The following is an 8,593-nucleotide window of genomic DNA, read 5'->3' on the forward strand; positions in this document are numbered from 1 at the left end:
TTCTGAGCCTCAGTTTCTCTATTACATTGGGATCCCCCCACTCCCCCTCAGTGTGAATTCAGGAGCCTAAGGATAAGGGACATACCAGTTTTTTTTTTATTTTGTTTTTATGTTTTGTTTTGTTTTGTTTTTGAGATGGAGTCTCGCTAGTCGCCGAGACTGGAGTGCAGTGGCGTGATCTTGGCTCACTGCAAGCTCTGCCTCCCGGGTTCACGCCATTCTCCCGCCTCAGCCTCCCGAGCAGCTGGGACCACAGGCGCCCACCACCACACCTGGCTAATTTTTTTGTATTTTTTAGTAGAGATGGGGTTTCACCGTGTTCACCAGGATGGTCTCCAGCTCCTGACCTCATGATCCACCCGCCTCGGCCTCCCAAAGTGGTGGGATTACAGGCGTGAGTCACCGCACCCGGCAGGACATAGCAATGTGACTAGGAGCTGCGCTTGTGTGCTGGGGGCAGGGCGGGTGGGAACCCAAGTCCTGCCATCCCCTGTCCTCTCTGTCCCTCCCTAGCTCCCCTCTCCCAGGGACAGGGGGGTCGTTAAATGTGGCTTTTCAAGACAGTTATGGGCCGGGCGTTGTGGCTCATGCCTGTAATCCCAGCACTTTGGCAGGCCGAGGTGGGTGGATCACCTGAGGTCAGGAGTTCAAGACCAGCCTGACCAATATGGTGACACCCCGTCTCTACTAAAAATACAAAAATTAGCCAGGCGTGGTGGCGGGCACCTGTAGTCCCAGCTACTCAGGAGGCTGAGGCAGGAGAATCACTTGAACCTGGGAGGTGGAGGTTGCAGTGAGCCGAGATCGCACCATTGCACTCCAGCCTGGGCAATAAGAGTGAAACTCTGTCTCAAAAAAAAAAAAAAAAAAAGGATACAGTTATTCTTGCCTAAGCCTTTCTCTCCTGCCTCCACCTTCCCCCACCTCGACCTGGCACGCCCACTTCTCCTGGCAGGGACCTGACACTTTGCCCATGAACTTCTGTTTCAAAAAGAAAGAAAAGAAATGCAAGAAGGAAATCTTGCCAGCTGGGCATGCCGCAGGGGCTGCGTCGTCACGACCGGGAAGCAAGCGAAGCTTACCCAGCTGGTTTCCTGCCTGAGTCAACGGGGACTTGGGGTGCTGCAGGGGGCTGGCAGAAGGGAGGGACCCTCAGAAAGCTGGGGTGGAGACATCCACAGAGCTGGGGGTCCTTGTCTCCGCCTTCATCCGAGCCCCTGGGGTAGCCCCATCTCCCACAGGTTGAGAGCACACGTGGTTTGGGGTCAGGAGCTGTACATGCCTAGACAGTGAGCTCACGCTGGGCGCGGGCAGGATCAATGTGGCTTCCATTTCCCTAAAGCCCAAGCTTGCTGGCTTTACTGAGAAGGAAGGACGCAAGTGGTTGGAACTACCCCCATCAAACTCCTTTTTTCCCCTTTATTTATTTATTTTTTTTTTTGAGACAGGGTCTTGCTATGTTGTCCAGGCTGGTCTTGAACTCCGAGGCATAAGCGATCCTACCTCCTCTGCCTTTCAGGTAGATGGGACTGGCTGGGGACAGTGCCTCACACCTGTAATCCCAGCACTTTGGGACGCCAAGGTGGAAGGATCCATCGCTTGAGCCCAGGAGCTCAAGATCAGCCTGGCCAACATAGTGAGACCCCATCTCTTCTAAAAAAATTGTTTTAAAAAATTAGCCAGGCATAGTGCTACACGCCTGTATTCTCAGCTACTCACGAGGCTGAGGCGGGTGGACCGCTTGCGTCCAGGAGGTTGAAGCTACAGCGAGTCGTGATCACACTATTGCAATTCAAGCCAGACAAAAGAGCGAGACCCTGTCTCAAAACAAAACAAAACCAAAAAGAAGGCCAGGCGTGGTGGCTCACGCCTGTAAGTCCAGCACTTTGGGAGGCCAAGGTGGGCGAATCACAAGGTCAGGAGATCCAGACCATCCTGGCTAACACGGTGACACCCCATCTCTACTAAAAATACAAAAAATTAGCTGGATGTCGTGGCAGGCGCCTATAGTCCCAGCTACTCAGGAGGCTGAGGCAGGAGAATGGTGTGAACCCGGGAGGCGGAGCTTGCAGTGAGCCAAGATCGAGCCACTGCACTTCAGTCTGGGCAACATAGTGAGACTCTGTCTCAAAAAAAAGAAAAAAAGAAAAAAAAAAAACCACATAGATGGAACTATAGGCACGCACCATCATGCCCAGTTCTCCCTTTCTAAAAATTGCTAGGAAGTGGAGGCAGGCAATAAACCTGGAGATTTCATCCTGAGGACAGCTCCAACCTCCCACATTGTCCCAGGACCACTGGGTGGCCTTTGGGGAGCTTTCCAACCCCTTTTGACCTCATTTCCCTCGCTTGTAAAATCAGAGGAGGTGAATAGAATATTCTTGCTTTCCAAATAATGTGCAGACCCTACCCTTTCCAGCTGTGGACCTTGAATAAGGCGCATGACCGTTCATGCCTTAGTCTTCTCACCTGAGACCATGCCTTAGTCTTCTCACCTGAGAGATGAGCTTGATGTTAAATATGAGAGGCCTGGCGCAGCGGCTCACGCCTGTAATCTCAGCACTTTGGGAGGCAGAGGTGGGTGGATCACCTGATGTCAGGAGTTGGAGACCAGCCTGGCCAACATGGTGAAACTCTGTCTCTACTAAAAATAAAAAAATTAGCCGAGTGTGGCCTGTGATCCCAGCTACTCAGGAGGCTAAGGCAGGAGAACAGCTTAAACCCGGGAGGCGGAGGCTGTAGTGAACCGAGAACGCTCCACTACACTCCAGCCTGAGCAACAGAGCGAGAGTCTCTCTCTCTCTATATATATATACACACACACACACACACGTATATATATATATATATTAGTATCTGTTGTTAGAGAATTAAATGAGACATTCTCACCCTCTGATACCCCATTCTCTGTTCCCCCTAAAGTCTACCCACTGGCCTAGAGTGACTTCTCTGATTCAGCATTGCAGGACATACACTGGAGCCCTTTCAAGGCTAGACTTAGCTGACATAGCCACATATCAGACGCTGAAGAGGGCTGCTAGGAAAAGCCAGCCCCGAGGTCCTGTTTGCAAGGGGAGCACCAGAAAGAGATGCTTTTCATTTTTGTTTTTTCTTGAGACAGGGTCTGGCTCTGTCGCCCAGACTGGAGTGCAGTGGTGAAATCATGGTTCATTGCAGCCTCAACCTTCTGGGCTCAAGCAATCCTCCCACGCAGCTTCCTGAGTAGCTGGGACTACAGATGCGCACCACCATACCCGGTTAATTAAAAAAAAAATAAAAATAAAAAAATAAAATTTAGGCCAGGCACAGTGGCTCACACCTGTAACCTCAGCACTTTGGGAGGCCGAGTCAGGAGTTTGAGACCAGCCTGGCTAACATGGTGAAACCTTGTCTCTAGTAAAAATACAAAAATTAGCTGGGTTTGGTGGCACTCGCCTGTAGTCCCAGTTACTCAGGAGGCTGAGGCAGGAGAATTGCTTGACCCCAGGAGGTGGAGCTTGCAGTGAGCTGAGATCTCACCACTGCACTCCAGCCTGGGCAACAGAGCAAGACTCCATTTCAAAATAAATAAATAGGCCGGGTGCAGTGGCTCACGCCTGTAATCCCAGCACTTTGGGAGGCCGAGGTGGGCGGATCATAAGGTCAGGAGTTCGAGACTACCCTGGCTAACACAGTGAAACCCCGTTTCTACTAAAAATACAAAAAAATTAGCCGGGTGTGGTTGTACACGCCTGTAACCCCAGCTACTCGGGAAGCTGAAGCAGGAGAATCACTTAAACCCGGGAGGCAGAGGTTGCAGTGAGCTGAGATCACACCACTGCACTCCAGCCTGGGCTACACAGTAAGACTCTACCTCAAAGAATAAATAGATAAATACAATAAATAAATAAATAAACATCAAAAAAATGTTTAGAAATTGGGTGGGGGGGGGTCTCGCTGTATTGCCCAGCCTGGTCTTGAACCCCTGGACTCAAGCAATCCTCCCACTTCAGCTTCCCCAAGTGCTGGGATTACAGGCGTGACCCACTGCACCTGGCCATCCTTTGCTTGAACTCCTCCCTGTGTGTCCTCTGACCCCAGTTACTCCTTCCCCATAGGTCTATCATTGCCCCAAATCCTTTGCAAGGAGATACCCCAGTAAGTCTAGGGCTCCAAAGCAGCCCCCAGTTGACTTCCACTAGTCCAGCTCCTACTGCTGGGTGACCTCAAGCAAGTGGCTCTGCCTCTCCAAGCCTCAGTTTCCTCCTCTAAGAAAAGGAAGTGACAATCCCCACTTTGCAACACTGAGGGCTTACACGTCAGCGTATATCTCCATAGCTGCGGGCATTGCATGAGCACTCAGCACGTTACTATTATTGCTGTTTCTGTTGCTGTCACTGTGGCAGGCTGTGGTTTCTCAAGACGGGCACTGTCTAACAGAAATACAACTCAAGCCGGATGTGGTGGCTCACGCCTGTAATCCTAGCAATTTGGGAGGCCGAGGCGGGAGGATTGCTTGAGCTCAGGAATTCAAGACCATGGGCAACATAACAAGACTTCTTCTCTATTAAAATTCAGAAAAAATTGGCCAGGCGTGCTGTCTCACACCTGTAATCCTCACACTTTGGGAGGCAGAAGCAGGCGAATCACCTGAGGTCGGGAGTTCAAGACCAGCCTGATCAACATGGAGAAACCCCGTCTCTACTAAAAATTAAAAAATTAGAAGGACTTGGCGGCAGGCGCCTGTAATCCCAGCTACTCCGGAGGCTGAGGCAGGAGAATCGCTTGAACCCGGGATATGGAGGCTGCGGTGAGCCAAGATCACGCCATTGCACTCCAGCCTGGGCAACAAAAGTGAAACTCCACCTCAAAAAAAAAAAAAAAAAACCAGGGATGGTGGCTCACACCTGTAATCCCAGGACTTTGGAAAGCTGAGGCAGGCAGATCACTTGAGGTCAGGAGTTCGAGACCAGCCTGGCCAACATGGTAAAATCCCATCTCTATTAAAAATGCAAAAATTAGCTGGGTGTGGTGGCACACACCTATAGTCCCAGCTACTTGGGAGGCTGAGGCAGGAGACTTGCTTGAACCCAAGACGTAGAGGTTGCAATGAGCCGAGATCGTGTCACTGCACCCTAGCCTGGTGACAGAGCGAGACTCTGTCTCAAAAAAAAAAAAAGAAAGAAAGAAATACAACTCGAGACACATATATACTTTTATTTAGTTAGTTAGTTATTTTTGAGATAGCATCTCACTGTGTTACCCAGCCTGGTCACGAACTACTGGGCTCAAGTACTGCTCCCCCCTCAGCCTCCCAAAGTGCTAGGTTTACAGGCACCAACCACTGTGCCCTGTCACGTTATTTTATTTTATTTTACTTTATTTTGTTTATTATTATTTTTTGAGATGGAGTCTCACTCTTTCACCCAGGCTGGAGTACAGTGGTGTGATCTCGGCTCACTGCAAGGTCCGCCTCCCAGGTTCAAGCGATTCTCCTCCCTCAGCCTTCCAAGTAGCTGGGATTACAGGCGCAAACCACCATGCCTGGCTAATTTTTTTAGGTTTCACCATGTTGGCCAAGCTGGTCTTAAACTCGTGACCTCAGATAATCTGCCCGTCTTGGCCTTCCAAAGTGCTGGGATTACAACCCCGAGCCACCGTGCCCAGCTTACATATGTAATTTAAATGTCCCTATGTAAAAGGAAATGTATGAAATCAATTTTAATAATGTGTTAAACCAAATTTGTCTAAAATATAATTTCAACACGTTAGTAACACTAAACATTTGTTTTCTTTTGTTCTTTTTTTTTTTTTGAAGCAGAGTCTCAGTCTGTTGCCCAGGCTGGAGTGCCGTGGTGCAATCTTGGCTCACTGCAAACTCTGCCTCCCGGGTTCAAGTGATTCTCCTGTCTCAGCCTCCCAAGCAGCTGGGATTACAGGCGCCCGCCACCACGCCCGGCTAATTTTTGTTGTTTTGTTTTTTGAGACGGAGTCTTGCTCTATTCCCAGGCTGGAGTGCAGTGGCACGATCTCAGCTCACTGCAAACTCTGCCTCCCGGGTTCATGCCATTCTCCTGCCTCAGCCTCCCAAGTAGCTGGGACTACAGGTGCCCACCCCCACGCCTGGCTAATTTTTTTGTATTTTTAGTAAAGACGGGGTTTCACCGTGTTAGCCAGGATGGTCTCAATCTCCTGACATCATGATCCACCCGCCTTGGCCTCCCAAAGTGTTGGGATTACAGGCGTGAGCCACTATGCCAGGCCCTAATTTTTGTATTTTTGGTAGAGATGGGGTTTCACCATGTTGGCCAGGCTGGTCTTAAACTCCAGACCTGAGGTGATCCACCTGCCTCAGCCTTTGAAAGTGCTGGGACTATAGGCGTGAGACACCTTGCCTGGCCTCGTTTTTTTTTTTTTTTTTTTTCTGAGATGGTCACACTCTGTCACCCAGGCTTGAGCACAGTGATAAAATCATATCTCACTGTAGCCCGGACCCCTTGGGCTCAAGAGATCCTCCTGCCTCAGCCTCCAGAGTAGCTGGGACTACCGGCTTGTGCCACCAAGCCCAGCTAATTTTCTTATTTTTAAAATAGAGATGTGTTTTCCCCATGTTTCCCAGGCTGGTCTCAAACTCCTGGGCTCAAGTGATCCTCCCACCTCACCATCCCAAAGTGCTGGGATTCCAGGCGTGAACCACCGCGCCTGGCCAAACATTCTTAATGAAACATTTTAGGCCGGGTGTGGTGGCTCATGCCTGGAATTCCAGCACTTTGGGAAGCCAAGGCAGGCGGATCAGAAGGTCAGGAGTTCGAGACCAGCCTGGCCAATATTGTGAAACCCCCAACTCTACTAAAAATGCAAAAGTTAGCTGGGCGTGGTGGTGGGTGCCTGTAGTCCCAGCTAATTAGGAGGCTGAGGCAGAAGAATCGCTTGAACCCAGGAGGCAGAGGTTGCAGTGAACCAAAATCACTCCGTCTCAAAAAAAAAAAAAAAAGAAACATTTTTCCTCGTTCCCTTCCTGCTATGTCTCCAAAATCCACTCTGTATTTTACCTTTCCAGCACAACCTAATTCCAGCCAGTCCCATTTCAAGGGGTCAGAGACCATTGGTGACCATACTGTACAGTACAGGTCTACAGAGGAGTTCAATTAATTGAGGGGGTGGCGGGGGGAGTGGGTGAAGACTGGCCAGAGGGGCAGCTGTGAGACTCAAAAGTTTCTCCAGGAAAAAGCGAGGGCTTCCATATGGATGGGCGGATAATCACTGTTGTTGTTGTTGTTGTTTTTTCTGCTGTGCCTATCATTTAACTGAATGGAGGCAAAGCATGAGTTGGTTGGTGCATTCAACCAACTAGGTTGAGCGCCTACCTTCCAGGTGCTGTCAGTACAGTAAAGCACAGATGAGACAAACTCCTGCCTCCTGAGGCTCCAAGTGGAGAGGGAGAGATCGAAATTAAGCAACCACCAAAGGCGGATCACTTGAGGTCAGGAGTTCGAGACCAGCCTGGCCAACATGGCAAAACTCCGTCTCTACCAAAAACACAAAAATTAGCCGGGTGTGGTGGTGGGCGCCTGTAATTTCAGCTATTTGGGAGGCTGAGGCAGGAGAATCACTTGAACCTGGGAGGCGGAGGTTGCAGTGAGCCGAGATCGCACCACTGCACCCCAGCCTGGGCGGTCTCAAAAACAAAAACAAAACGCCAAAACAGATAAATAAATGGTAATGGTGAGAAGTATGAGGAAGGGAAAATGCAGGGTTCTCTGAGGACACTGGCAAGGAGCCGGGACAGGACGGGTGATGGAAGCCATGGCCGGCTTCCAGGCCAGAGATGGTGGCCTAGACAAGCTGAGTCAGAAAAAATGCTCAGAGGTGCTGGGGTTTGATAAGTGTTAGACTGAACCTCATGGAATTGCCATTTTAACAGGCCAAAAATGGTAAAAAAATTAGCAATTTCACATGACCCAAGGTAGTATCTAGGGCATGGAAAGGAGGGGCGGGGTACTAGTTTTGAGGCTCAAGGGATGACCCATGAACCCCATAACCGAGCTCTGTTTCTGGAGAGGGGGTCCGCGGCCCGCATGAGCTCCCTCAATGAGCCTGCGACCCCTCCGCCCCCAACAGACCCAAAACTTGAGCCAGTGCCCAGAGAGGTTGAGTGAGTTTCTCAGGTTGCACAGCTCGGAGGGACGAGGGGCTGAGCCACTGCCAGGGGATCCCGCTGCTCCGTCTCGCTCACCGGCCGGGCTATGTTGATTGTCCCCTCGCGGCGCCCGGAAGCGACCCTCAGTAAACAAAGCCGTGTGTGGGCGCAGCTCCAGCAGCCCGGGGCGCGTAGTCCAGCCCAAGGGAGGCGGGGGAGGAATGTTGTGAATGAACCCCGGGCCCGCCCCGAAACTCCGCATAAGGCCTGGGCCGCGGGGGTCCTCCCGCTCTGATTGGCCTCTGGTGCCCCGTGATTGACAGCTTCCCTCGCTTCGCGCTCTGGTTGGGTAAACATGAAAAGACTGGCATCGCAGTCATCGAGTGAACAGCGAGGCTTGGAGAGGGGTCTGGCGGCGCAGCCAATGGCGAGGGAGAGCCGCGGAGGCCGAGGGGGGTGCCAATGGGGACCGGC

This window comes from Macaca mulatta, chromosome 19, assembly GCF_049350105.2.
Source record: "Macaca mulatta isolate MMU2019108-1 chromosome 19, T2T-MMU8v2.0, whole genome shotgun sequence".
NCBI classification, from domain to species: domain Eukaryota; kingdom Metazoa; phylum Chordata; class Mammalia; order Primates; family Cercopithecidae; genus Macaca; species Macaca mulatta.